Here is a 14,252-nt window from a genome sequence, read left to right as displayed (position 1 = left end):
ACCATCCCATCCAGTTGGGAGAAAAAATAAGCTTTGAAATAATTGACAGTGACCATGACTACAAACATCCACTGAAGAACAAACAAAAAAAATGCATACCATGTGGGAAAAGACACAGAGCACTGCACTACTGAATCTGTAAGAGAGAGCTACAGGACACAAACATGCAAAAAAACTTTTTTGCATCCCTCTTGGTTTGAGATGAAAGCCATGCACACCCACCTTTTACATATAATGCATGTATCAGTGGTGTTCAATCTTTTCACCTGGAGGACCTAATGTTATTTCACAAAGGTCACGGGGCTATTTTGGGGCAGACTGTCAGTCCTGTGCTGCTCAGGCAAAGCAAAAGCGAGAAGAAGCCACCTGCTAGTTCCCTGCTGGAATTCCTCTAGTATGCAAGAACCCCAATATGCATAGAGTTGTTATAGCCTGCTCCTACACCTCTCTCCCAGCAGACCACGTCACAGGGGAATGCTGGAGGCTGTAAGAAAGAACGGTATGGGCATTTGGCACATAGTCCTTTGGGGACTACAGCCAGCTGACACAGCACAAGCTGGAGCAGCCCCAGACTGCTTTAACCTGCACCAGGGCTTGGACAGAGACTCAAGCTGCACTGAGTGATTGCTGGTTCTTAGTGTGTCCTCTTATTCCCCTTTGGAAGACTGCCATGGGTGGCTACGTGAGAAGGGAAGCCATCCTTTGCTAAGTACTTACCTAGGCTGAGGCTTCCATCCTGCTCTCTACTACTTCCCACTCCTGTGTTGCAACAGGTGAGAGGGTCACATCAGAGCTGTTCTTGGCACAACAGTGGGAGGTAGTGCCCACTATCTCCTTCTAGTGATTATAAAAATAACAGGGCATGATCCAAGGATCTCATTTCAATTGAACATATTTTTTTTCTTTTAACATAGTTGCCACTGAGGGCCACAATTTAGAGCCTACAGGACCACAAGTGGGCCCCTAGGCAACAGGTTGTACACATTACTGCCAATATGCTTTGGCAACCACTATGATATTTAGGTTTTGCCACAGAAATTTCTGATAATAGCAAGTTAATACTACACAGAACACCATTATCTTACGGTTTCCTTATATTTGTTTATATTTTTTTGGATCTCATTGCTAAGTACTTTAATTTTTCCCCTGACTACTCTTGTTTCTTCAAAACACACCTCCTTCTTTACAGCATGCAATTTCTGTACAGGGCCATTTTTGTGCTGTGAATTGGTATGGCATAACATTAAGCGGGTGGTTTTGAATTTTTGGCAAGATTTTGAGGCAAGTTTTGCAGTAAGTTACTATTCTTTTCAGTGCACACGTAATGGGAGTATGTATCTCCCCTATATTTTGAACCTTTCCCAGCGCGAACGTAAGATTTCTTGCAACTATAATAATCTATTATTTGACTGATTTGCTAAAGAAATACAGTAACAATAATGTACCACTATACTTTCTTTCAGCTTTAATACTTCAGCATTAAAGTTAGTAAACTTAATGAGCTACTTATACTCAGAAAATTATACTGAAGAAATTCCAACCTTCAGGAAGCTACCTCTACCTCTTATCACTCTACAATGACATATAGAAAGATTTAAATCTGAGAAAAACATACTTCCCTAAAGTATAAAAAAAATTAATGCAATGATTATGGCAAATTCCAAGAAAGTTAACCATGATACCCCATTAGTAACAATATTGTATAAATAGCACAGACAAGTTAAAGATCATATTGGCCTCAATGGTGTAGGTCCAGACTGTAAAGTGACAACATAAAAAAACAAACAAACAAAAAACACCTTCTTACTTAACAGATCTGTTCCCTTGTGTATTCAAAGTTATGACGGCTGAATGTGGTGACTAAATATTTTACTGTATTTTAATCACATTGGCCTTGCTAAGCAAATACAGCTATAACTGTGTAGAGGATTTTATTCCATTTTAGTAAACAATTTTGTTGATGTATATGTTCTAGTCAGTTACACCTGTGTGAACCTACTGAAAACAATGAGTTTTCACAAGCATCCCTGGGTGCATAATCTGAGAATGAAGCCACAAGGGTGAAACTGAGAACTTAATATGCCCTTCAGAATTTTTATCAGTCACAATGATACACAAGAGAAAGAATCCAAATAGCCTGGATTCTGATAGCATTCTTGCAGCATTTGAAATCAGAATGCCTTTTTTTTTAAATTTGAAAACTGAGCATGTCTGATCTGGAAATCACTGACACAAACATGAATACCCCATATCATTTTTTACAGAGTGACTTTTCAGAATGAAAGCACATTTATACTTTTAATTTTTACTAATCACAAAACAACAGTATAGGAACTACACTTTTCATTATTTTTACTTAAACTGACATAGTTAGGCTGCTTTAAGACATTAATATTAAAAGAATTATTTTGGATTTAATTGTGTTATACAAATAGGTATTTTAATGAAACATATACTTAACACTTCTGAAACCTAATGATTCCACATGTGAAATCAGCATATTTTAAAATTTAATGCAAAGCCATTTGTTCTCCTCTCCAACACTCTCTTCAAATTTAGGCCCCAGACCCAACAATGAAGCCAAGCTGATGACCTTCAACTTCAGTGGATCTCCAGGAAGACATAAAAGGTCCATCTACATAGACGTTATGGCTAATCACTTGCCAAGTATGGTTTAAAACCTGTTTATTCCCATGACACTGTATGCTTAGTTTAAGTCTGGAAAAAGTATTTATGGCAGGTGTAAAATAAACATGTTAAATATATATGAATATAGAACATTCATGTTTTTACATTTTTGTATTAAATGTTACTACCTACACAATGGCAATAGATGAAGTAGAATATTTTCCAAGTTGCAGTCTGAAGATTAATTGTGTGAAAATTGAGCTGTTTATCTTGTTATATTATGGTGGCTTGTTTAAGCAGCAGTTTGAAAGCATTATAAACAAATTAATTATAACAGTAATACAATTTCTTTATTGTTAAATTTAAAATTTCTAATTTCAGCACATAGCACTGTACTTCCAACCAGGCTCCAGATACCTTTTTAACTGGATACTCAGAGTACAGATTAAGGGCCCACTGCTCAAACCCTTATACAACTAGTCTTTATTCAAAAGTATCCCCACTGACTTCAACAGGCTTCGCACATGAGAAAGTTGGCAGGAACAGACTCTTAGTATTATGTGGAGGTCATGACTAAAATTTTGTTTAGCTTGCTACTTTATGATAGCTTAAGTGGCAGTACTTGAGAACATGTTATATTCACACAAATGTATATTTTATATATATACTGTTAATAATGTTTTCAAAGCATTGACATCCAAACAAGTCACCAAAATATAGTAGTCAACATATTCAACCACTTGTGTATTAAATCATAATTATTTTATATTTATTATACACAAAACTACATTACAAATTCTTAAAGGTTGCAAAGTCAAGCACTCAAAAAGGTAGGAAATGCCAGAATTCAGGATGTCTGCACATATTAGAGGCAGAGGTAACAGAAAAACCTACTGTTAAGGTTAGCTAACACTTTAAACACCATGTTTTCAGCTCACGTATAACTTTGTCAAACTTTAATCATTTGGGCTGAAATGTGTCATACCAGGTGCATGCCTCATGCTAATTTTTTGAAGTCTCTGTTTTTGAAAATTAGGCGAGAGAAAAATAGGTGTTCTCAATATTTTTTTTTTTTAAAAAGGAATCCTTATAACCATATTACTGAGATGCTATAGCACCTCCATCCTTTGAAACAGGGTCTTGACATTTGGCGGGGATCATCCTGGGGTTAGAGAGGTACTTCTTTGCTGTCCCTATAAAAAGCCTCCCAAATTTGGCTGAGTTCTAAGTCTCTGAAAATTACTTTACATGTGCTCACTAGAATTTTGTTAAGAGTCTGGCATCAAAATTCTCTAAACATTCAGTTTGTGCTGGACATGCTCCAGCTTAGCAGTGCAGGGACTAAACAAGTCTTTTCTTCAGTTGCTCCTCCTACCTGTCAGGCCTGCTGTGGCACTCAGCACTTTACTGTGCTCTCAAGTTTCCCTGGTGGCATACAGGCAGTACAGGAGAAGCCACGCACCTCAAATGCAGTGGGGGTGAGGAATACAGGCAGGGGGAGGGTTACAAGAGTTTGTAACCATTAGACGACACTCAACTTTGAATCTTAGAATGTAACCCAGAATTTCTGAGACCCAGCATTCCTCTGCTGTCTAGCAAATATGTACACTGGTGAACATACGGCAACAGCCTCCTACTGCTACCTATTACTCTGTAAACTCAAGTGGTAGAAGTCTGTGCTGTAGATCTAAAAATACCAACCTTACCAGGGACCCACATGAGGAGGGTTAATACAGTTCCACATGATGGAATTTGTTTTTTCAATTTGCTATTTTAAAAACCTAAACCTACATATGAAAACCATGTTAGAGGAAAATTGAGGGTACAAAGCCAAGCAGTCAAATGTTAGGAAATGCCAGAATTAAGGTTGTCCATGCAATTGTAATTTGGCCCCCTTTTTTGTGCAGTATGACAAAGTAATTACATGATCACATACATTTTTCCTCCACAAGATCATGCCTCATTCAGTGCACATGGTAAATGGTGCTCAGGGAATGAATTACGCTGTTGTCTGAATAGGATCTTAGCCTCACTTGCTGCAGAAGTTGAAGGTTTCTAGTTAATGAGGAAGAGAACTGTAGAAACTGAAAGGACAGTCTCAGCATTAAGGCGGTAGTATGCCACCCTGAAGAACTGGATTCCATCCTTCTTTCTGCTATAGAGTTCCTATTTGATGCTGGGCAAGTCACTTAAACCAAAGTTTTCATAGGTGGCCACTAACTGAGTGTTCATCACTTTTTGGGTGCCCAACATTGGGACACCCTAAACCTGATTTGCAGAAGTGCTAAGCACTCACAGGTACAAGTAAAGTCAAAGGGAGCTGTGCTTTGAAAATATTAAGTAGTACAGAAATACTAAGTACTCAGAAAAATCAGACCCTATGCATCATAAATTGGACATCCAAGATTTATGGACACTTTCTACAATTTTGACCTTAATCCCCATCTGTAAAATGGGGGTAATCATAGAAGCATAGAAAAGTTGGGCTGAAGGGACCTCAACAGGTCATCTAGTCCATATGACTGCACTGAGGCGAGGCAAGACAAGTAATCATATCATATTACCTCACTGGAACGTAATGAGGATAAATTATTTCAGATTTGTGAACCACCCAGATACTTCAATGGTAAGCACTACAGAAAGCCCATGAGGAAATTAATAATTCTGTATTCAGTGCAGAATTTGGATGGTGTGTGGTAAATAAGCCATAGGGCCACACATTGAATGATCATGATAAAAATAAATTATGAATAAGTAGCAAGTCAGTGAGCACTGTCCATCCTGAGCACTGAATGAGTGCTGTGAAAAATAGCAGTATGTGATTATGTAACTAAAGAGAACAGCATACACACAAAGGGGCTGAATTAAGGTTGCACTGCAACTTTAATTCTGGCATTTCCTAATTTTTGAGTCCTTTACTTTGCACTCTTACTATTCTTTTAACAGCTTTTGTACATGATGTGTATATATATGGACTAGAGTTTGAATAAAATGTTTCACATCAATGCTTAGCAATACTATTTTGCAAAAACTATAGAGACTTACCCATATTTGTAAAGCACTTTGAGACCAATGGATGAAAAGGGGGAAAATTCTATCACTGAGAAATAACAGGTAACACTGATTTATCTCAAATACTAATAGCAATATGATGAAACATTTCTAGATTTTTTTTAATTGAAGGCAAAAAATACTTTGTATTAAAATCTTTCAAGTTTAACGTGGAAGAAATGAATATTGAAGAACTGTTCTTTTCTTTATAGTTTGTTTCAGGTGAATTGTAATCTTCACGTTCTCTCTCTGTGCACTATCAATGATTATATTTAATTCAACTGAAATTCCTGTTAATTTTATATGTACATTTAGGCCAAAATCCTCTCCACTACTACCAGGGTTTTCTGTGGTGGATAATGGGGCAGGAAGCAAGAGAACTGTAGGTTCTCTCCATAGCCTCTGCCAAACTCCCTCAAGTTCTACACCCCTAACTCTCTCACCTTTGTGAAGTAGACCTGCACCACTTCCAACATAAGAGGGCCCTTTGCACCCACTTAGGGTGAGGGTCTGGATTTGCCCCTTAAAGCAGATTCTGCCTATAAGTGTAAAGGAAATAAAAAGATGCAAATTTAAATAAATGGAGCAGTAAGTCCTCAGTACAGTCCTTTAATAATTATCTTTTTAAAAGGGTTTCTCTCTAATTAAAAAAAGGTCATCTTTTACACAGAGTGTCTCCACAGAGAATCCATATCAACAATAGCCTTGAAGATGTCTCCACATAATTGGACTTTTATGATTATATGATCATTCAAATCAGAAACTAACCTGAATAGCAAATTTTCTAAGAAATGGAAAAAGCAAGATTCAAAAGAAGCAGCACCAAATTAAAATGGCCAGTTCTATCCCCCATTAAATGCAACAGGATTTTTTTGTTTTTTGTGGTACCGTATTCTGAGAAACAAAATAGCTATTCTAATATAGGCTAGTCTTTCCCCTCCCCCAACCTAAATTGGAAGTCATCACACCAGAGACTATCCATAAGTACTGAATACATGTACACACACAGAGCATATAGTCCAACAATAGTTTCTAGCAACAGACTATTTAGCTGAATTCTTAATTTCAAGATTTAAGAAATTTCTTCTCTACTTCTAGATACTGAGGCTGCACAATTTAGTTTCTCTTTTTGAAAGAATTACTGATTTTTCACTAAAATGTTTTGGTTTCTGGAATGGCTTTCATGAACTAAATTTTAATATAAAATCAATATTATGACTTCTGTATTACTACATATGTTTGGCACACATAAAAGCATCACATTTAACAGCTTAAGACACTGAAAACTGCAATAGAACATCTTATTTCAATCCCTAGCTGAAACCATTTCCTGGTTTAACTGGCATCTCTTTCACCTATTACTCTTCAAAGTATTTTATATACAAGTGCAAGAGTATCCAGAGTGCTCAATCAGCGTCAAGCTGCCTTGTCCTAATTATCATACAACAAAAACAAACAATACAATCCCTGACCCAAAGAAATTACAGTCTAAGGCCTTGATTCTTCAGTTAGATCACAGAGTGCCAATGAAGTCAATAGGGTTCCTCATAGTGCAGGAGTCACTCCATGTGTCCAACTGCAGGATTAGGGCTTAAAATTGATTGTACTGGCAGATTTATGATTCTGAGTTTTGTTTTACTTTCACAAATAAGAGAAGCATATTGTTGTTACCTTTTAAAAATGTTTAAAATGTTTGAAGTTAAAGATATACCTTCATCCTGAAACCCAGGTTATTTTAAAAAAAATGTAAAGGCAACTTCAGGAAATACATCTTTGCCTGAGTCCTCTTGCCAATTTTTGTGGGACTCAAATTGTGTAAAAAAAAACCACATAAATAGGAGGAGGAACAAAGTGACTATACATGGAAAACAAACAACAACATACACAAAGTGCTGTCAAATGTACAAAATAAACTGAAAAATGTTTTGCTCTCTGTTCTCTTTCAGTTACAACTAACACACCTAAGATTTCTTTAACACTAATAAATAAAAATCACTTGTCTGACTTTTAAAAGTTATGCTCTTAACATAGTTATTTAAGTAAATTACTGTTCCCATTTTTTAAGAAATTTTCTTCTTGGACACATAGCTGTTCTGACAAATGGAAGTACAGTTTCTGATGCTTGGGGGAAAATAGGCATGAAAATTAAATACTTCTGGTTTTCCACTATTTTTAAAATTTGATTTTCAAAATGTTAACTAAAAATTAACGTCTCCCAGTAAAGTGTACAGTAAGTACTTTTAATTTCCAGATAAAATATTTTTGAGTGAGAAAATATATCACCAAGTAGCCCATGATGACCTTAATAATTCAAAATTAAACACATTGCATATCACTAGAAGATGATTTTTTTTTAAAAAATCACAAATACAGTGTCTGCAATTTACAGGTTTGTTTATAAACATGTTTTTCATTTTCCATATATATGAATTTTATCCAGAAACATGTATGTTTTGGGATTTTAAAAACAAGCAGTAAACCGTGTCAGAAGAAAAACTTGACAGGAACTATATAGCAGCTCAATTCCTACTCATATCTTGCATGTTTCAAGTCAATTGCCTTATTTAATTTAAATTACTGAAATTAAAGTGTATAAATCAAACAAGTCCATTAGCAATCATCTAACCGAAACTAATTTTCCCTTGTTCCAGAGACTCGTTCTTTAAAAATGACGAGAGAAACCCTAGGGCCAATGTCGCTTCCTGATGATGAAAATTACCCAAGTACAACAGTTTTTGTACAGTCCTTTCTTTCCTGTAAACTAGAGCTACGTCGGCCTCCACACCCTCTATGGCCCAAAAGAAAACAGCAATTCAGTTACACACAGAGATAGGACAATTCGAGACAACTTGCAGCTCTCTCTACAATTCATAAAGTTTAAAAATAAAAATTGCTTTATCAAAGTGTAAATGGTTCCTCTCCACGCATGTAGGCCTGAGGCCCTGTTGCAAACAGTGTCTCTCACAGGACCAGGCAGCACAAAGACAGGAATGGGAGATTAGTGGGAGGGAGGGAGGCCGGGATTGGGGCTCAGCAGGATCTTCAGGCTTTTTAAAATTCAAACTGCTCCCTGACCAATACAAATCACGGACACGCTACTGACTACTACATGGATTTACAGCATTAAAAACACGCCTTCTATGTGACAGCTATATTAACTTCAATCTTTTAAACATGTATTAGGACACAGAGGCAAGTTAGCAAGGCTGAGCAGAAAGATTCTGAACACAATACAAAAAGTTACTTTTAAAGACACATTAACCACTTAATGTTACAAGAGATCTCCCTGAACAAGAAAACATACTACAATATAGTGAAAGTTTATTGTGCAATATTGCTACATTTTAACTACTTGAACATTTCCTTTCAATATTAAATATGAAACTTAGTATCAAAACAGCCTGATCAGAGCAAATTTTCACCAATGATGCAGCTTTAGTGGAAGTATTTTACTGGTTACCAGCGGGTACTTTAAATTTACCAGTTTTTTCAACAGCATTCTCAACTCCACTACATATTAGTCCGAGGTTTACTTTACTATAAATGACTTACACCATTTACAGACACTTTCTGTTAAGATGACACCTAGTTACCCTGTCAAACATCATGGACACAAACAGCCAATAACAATTCCGGGACCTCAAAATGATCTGACCTGACAAGAAAAGATAGCTCTTATTTTAATTCAATTTAAATCCCATATTCTTAGGGTAAAATCCCAGTTTTACCTTGATCCCTGAAATGTCATATATTTATCACTCTGTGCACAACCCCTGCCCATTTGTTCACAAGTTATTAGAAAGCATAAAACAATATTTTTGTGTATTACTTATTCATGGAATATATATAATCTCTACGTTATATATTATATTGATAACCGACATGATACTCCATGTATATTTCCTGGGGTCTCCAGGTGTTCATGGTGTGTCAATCATTCAACAAGGACTAGTTGTATTCTATAAATAAAAGTAGTGATTACAGCGCGAGTCAATTACTATATATTGGGAGGTTCAATCTTTTAAACTGTACAAATCCATGTGTATTAACTTTTGAGTGTTCAAACTGGAGTTTGTTTAAGGAGAAATAATGGTGAGGATAATGGGTATAATGGAAATATTTGTTTCTCCCTGCTCCTCATACTGCTCTCTCCCGGTCCAGAAGACTCTCTGGGCTGGTTGCGCTGGGACCTTTCCCCCCTGCCCTACTGAAGTTGTAAATATGGCAAGGGATCATTGCACATTTGCTGTTAATTGTATTGTTTCCTGCTGCTGCTCTCCGGGTTGAGGCCTGTCACTGAGAAGCCGCTTCGCCTCTCTAATCCCCGAGCTGGAGTGAAGGCGCTGGCCGGCGGCCTGCGCCCTCCGCCGGGCCTGAGCCTCCCGGCAGCCCGGGAAGAGCCAATCTCCTCCGCCAAACCCTACACAGAAGGAAAGGGGTTGTGCAAGGAACACCTCCGGCTGCCCCTCACTCCCTCTCTACCCGGGTAACAGCTAATCCCCTCTGCCCCCGGCAGAGCTGGGCCGCCTGCGCTGGAGGCCCGGCCCGCTGCTGGAGAGGGCAGGGAGGGGAAGGGGAGACAAGGAGGGGGAATTACCTGAGCAAATCGGCGTCTGAATCCAACGAGAATCCGAGAGAGGGGGAGAGGAATCCGCCCCCCTCCCTCCTCAGAGGAGCCGCCGCCGCCGCTGCTGGGCCGCCGCCGCCGCGGAGCAGGAGGAGGAGGGGAGATAATATAACAACAATAATCCGGACCGGGAGGGGGGCTGGCTCCTCTTCCGTCTCCTCCTCAGTGCAGCGAACATGTAGAGCCGGAGGGTGAGCGGCCGAGACAAATCCCTTCCCCCTGAGCCTGCTTCACAACATCAACACGGGCCGGGCAGAACCGGTTCCGAGACACACACCGACCCGGGGGGGGGGGCCGCTGCCACTGGCCCGCCCGCCGCCACCGCCTCTCCCTCTGTGCGTGTGAGTGTGTGCGGGCGGGGGAGGGGGGGGTAGCTTGGGCACGGTGAGTCGGTACCGAGCGGGGGGGGAGGAGGAGGAGGAGGAGGGGAAGGATCCTGTGTGTGTCTCTCTCCCTCTCAGAACAAAATGCCGACCGGAAGTGCAGCTGCAGGAATGACTCCCTCCACCGGCGCCAAACACCAACAGCCTCCCCCTTCCCGCTGCCGCGGCTGCCTCCTCCTTGTTCACTCAGCCAGCCCTGTTTCCGCCACCGCCACTGCTCTCCTCCCCTCTCCGCAACACACAGCAGCTGGAGCTTCTCCGTCTGCCTCGTCTCGCCTCCCGGCTGCCGCCGCTGATGTAGCTCTCCGCCTGTGTCTCTCCCTTTCTCCACCCTTCCTCTGCCTCCGAGTTTTTCTTTCTTTTCCCTTTCTCATCTAGATGAATGCGACTGGAGTTTGGATTTAGGCCTGCGCTAAGCAGAAGGGAACCTGCGATCGATCTGTGAAGAGGGGACCATTTGAAAGAAGATTTTCTTTTAATGTTGATGAGAAGGAAGACTTTAAATGACTGCAAAATCTTTCCTCGCATGAGACACTTGAAAGGGTGCATTAAAATGGATCCCAAAAGAAGGAAATCTTCCCTCGTCCGAATGACTGCGATTTAGCAGACCTTGGAAACTTGCTGGATCTTATTTTATTATTGTTCTTGTCCATGTGTGTGTTAAGATGCTGTTGTAGCCGGATTTGAAACATCCGATGCTGAAAATGTTGCTGTGTCGAGTGATTTCCAGACGAGTATGGTAACCGAATAATTGATTTTTAAAAGCAAGTGCAGAGGAGGGGAGAGACTGCTGTTGAAGTGAAGGCTCGTTTGCTGGAACCTGAAATGTTTGTTGCCAGATTTTCCTAGAAAAGACTTTACTAGGCTAATTATGTGTTGTGAAGGAATCTTTGGCGAAGACAACAGCCCTAGTCAGAAGGCTTTTCTATTTTCTGTTCTGGCATTGTGTGTGATCATACCACAGGATAGTACGAAGTGTGTGTCTTTCATTTATGCTGGGTTAGCCGCCTCCTTTTTACTCACTATTGAGATTCCGATCCTGCAGTTCTCACTTAGACGAGACTCCAGTTGATGTCAATAGGAGCCTTGTTTAAGTAAGGACTGCAGGATTGGACCATACAATTGGACAGTAAGTACATGTAAATGTCATGGAATGCATCCTTTCGGCTATGGATGGACGTAGTTTACACATGGGAGAAATGCCTTCCAAATCATGCCATTGCTTTTACATGCGACGCAACTGGATCCTCTCTGACCTCTATGTGATCACTGCTTGAATAATTACTAGGTACGTCTCCACCACCGTTTTAAAAACGTGGCTGTCCCTCTCAAATTGAAAACTAGTTCATAGTGTCAGAGTGGAATATAATTTTTAAAACTACATATTTTTGGGTGAAGGCAGTAGGAGCGATATCTTACTTCAGTACTGTATTGATTATACTAATTTCATATGGATAAATTTCTATATATAAGTTTAAAGGGACAACTTTTGTCTGAAATTTGTTACCTACACTTGTTCCAAATAACCATTTAGGCCCTGATCTTGCAAATGCTTATGCATCACATGTAATTTTAAGCACAGATGTATCTGCAGAATTAGGGCTTTCATTAGTTATTCCACTTCTTTTTGTGGACTGTTCAGAGAGTAATGGGTGGAAAAGACAGGAAAATTTGATTATAAAACCACAAAACTTGGCAGAGCCAGGCGTATTACCTACCTGAAACTATGGTAACTTATTATTATTAATTGACTAGATTTAAGTTTTTGAGTCCTCTAAGTAATTGTAATAAATTATCAATACAATGAAATATCTTAAAATCAATTAATAGATTATAAGGCCAGAAGGGACCATTGTAATCATCTAGTCTAACCATCATTTGTAGGATGGAATAGCAAAGTGCTTCTCTGTAAAATGTGGCTATTCAATGCAAATGTCATGGTAATAACATACATTAATCTACTGAATTTCACTCTGAATCTTTGATTAATAATATGAGTGACCCTCTTCTGATGTCTTTTCAACCCTATTTAATTAAATTAGGCAGTAATACTTGGGAAAATTGTCATTTTATTACATTAGATATGCATCAGAAAAGTAATTAAAGGATTGGAAGCAATGGTTGTTTTGGAAACTATTGTTATGACATGATAGATTCAGAATTACTTGTAAAATTAAGCTCCTTACGTAAAAACTAAATATATTTTACTTATCTGGAAGCAATTAGATATAAAGGTTATTACAGTAATAAAGTAAGGTCCTGATTCTGCATTCAGATCCATACAAGTAGATCTCTATAGTCCATTGTCTTTATTGGACTCCATGTCAAACCATAAGTATCGGGTCATATATGTTTACAGAACAATTTATTATACATAATTCATCATGTTATATGATTGATGTCCATGAGGAAGAGGGATTATGGTGTCATGAAAATTATAGAAACAAAATGTTACAACAAAAGTGAATTGCAGATAAGTCTTCAAAAGTTTTAGGCCTCATCCTGCTTCCTTTGAAGTCACTGGGTGGTGGTTAAGACTACATCTTTTCCTCTAAATGACAAATGCATGGCTATCATCACTGTAAATCTAAGATAATTATCACTCTAAATGTGCACACTTTTTAATTTTTTGATTACTTGTTAGAATGAATAAAATAAGTATGCACTGTAATTTTTCCATTTGTTTTTTACAGGGTCTGGTGTAACATATCCAAGTTTTCCCTCATTTTAAGTTCTGCATGGTGTACTCTAGTAGTAGCTGGAGTGGGACTCAGGAGACTTGGATTCTATTCCTGGCTCTACCACTGGGCTGCTGGGTGACCTTGGGCAACTCACTTCATCTCAGCTTCCCCATCTGTAAAAGGAGGATAATGATATTGACCTCCTTTGTAAAATGCTTTGAGACCTCCAAATAAAAAGTGATATATAAGAGCTTTTTATTATTACCATTATTTCTGTTTGTTAGTCAGTCCATATGTAATATGTATTTATTTCTGCACAGAATTTTTGGAAGGTCTTTGGTGTATCTGCATAAATAAAAAGCCCGAACAAGATAGTTATATTTTTAAATAAATAAATAAAACTTGCTAGCAATTTAAAAAACTTTTGTGCACAATTTTGGGAATTCATTGTATATACGTTCTATGGGTAGAATGCAGTGTAGCTCAACTAGCATTCTAAATTTATCAAGTAATTGAGGATTTTGGTATTAAGGCTGTGTTACAATAGTGAGTAGGAGGAAGGCAATGATGAATGCTATCTGCCAAGAATGTAAATATAAAGTAATGCTTATTGCATTGACTGTTATCCACAGGCACAAATAATTGCACCAGATAATTAATTCATTGGGGAATATTCATCTTGAGAAGTAAATAACCTTAAGGTCAGGTGAAGCTTTCACTGATACAGATTTAAAAAAAAAAAAAAAACCCAGCCAAAATGGCCTGCAGTGTGGGGAATAAGATATGTGTACAGATATCTATGTTATGATTTTCAGGTTTACAATCTTGCAGTGACCATTTATTTTCTACGATATAGGAATTGAGTATAAAATTCTATCCCAT

At 38.4% G+C, this 14,252-nt stretch overlaps 1 protein-coding gene and 1 long non-coding RNA gene across 6 annotated transcripts in view; one reads left to right on the top strand and one right to left on the bottom strand.

The window, feature by feature from the left end:
- The window catches only part of NIPBL (NIPBL cohesin loading factor), a 294,662-nt gene extending 283,940 nt beyond the window's left edge, over positions 1-10,722 (bottom strand). For 4 of the 5 annotated variants that reach the window (XM_073343792.2, XM_073343793.2, XM_073343795.2 and 1 more), the window contains exon 1: positions 10,277-10,721. The gene's annotated coding sequence lies outside the window, so the exon portion shown is untranslated. Of the gene's footprint in view, positions 1-10,276 lie in introns of all 5 variants that reach the window. The other variant, XM_073343794.2, reaches the window with a different exon arrangement.
- LOC140911217 (uncharacterized) lies at positions 10,017-13,620 on the top strand. Its single transcript, XR_012158868.1, has 3 exons — positions 10,017-10,497; positions 10,768-11,977; positions 13,383-13,620. It is a non-coding gene; the product is annotated as an uncharacterized LOC140911217 (long non-coding RNA).
- The last annotated feature ends 632 nt before the right edge of the window (positions 13,621-14,252 follow it).

The sequence above is a fragment of the Lepidochelys kempii genome, chromosome 5 (assembly GCF_965140285.1).
Source record: "Lepidochelys kempii isolate rLepKem1 chromosome 5, rLepKem1.hap1, whole genome shotgun sequence".
Taxonomy (NCBI): Eukaryota; Metazoa; Chordata; order Testudines; family Cheloniidae; genus Lepidochelys; species Lepidochelys kempii.
The sequence above is the reverse complement of the archived record's forward strand: the minus strand, read 5'-3'. Positions and strand labels throughout refer to the sequence as shown.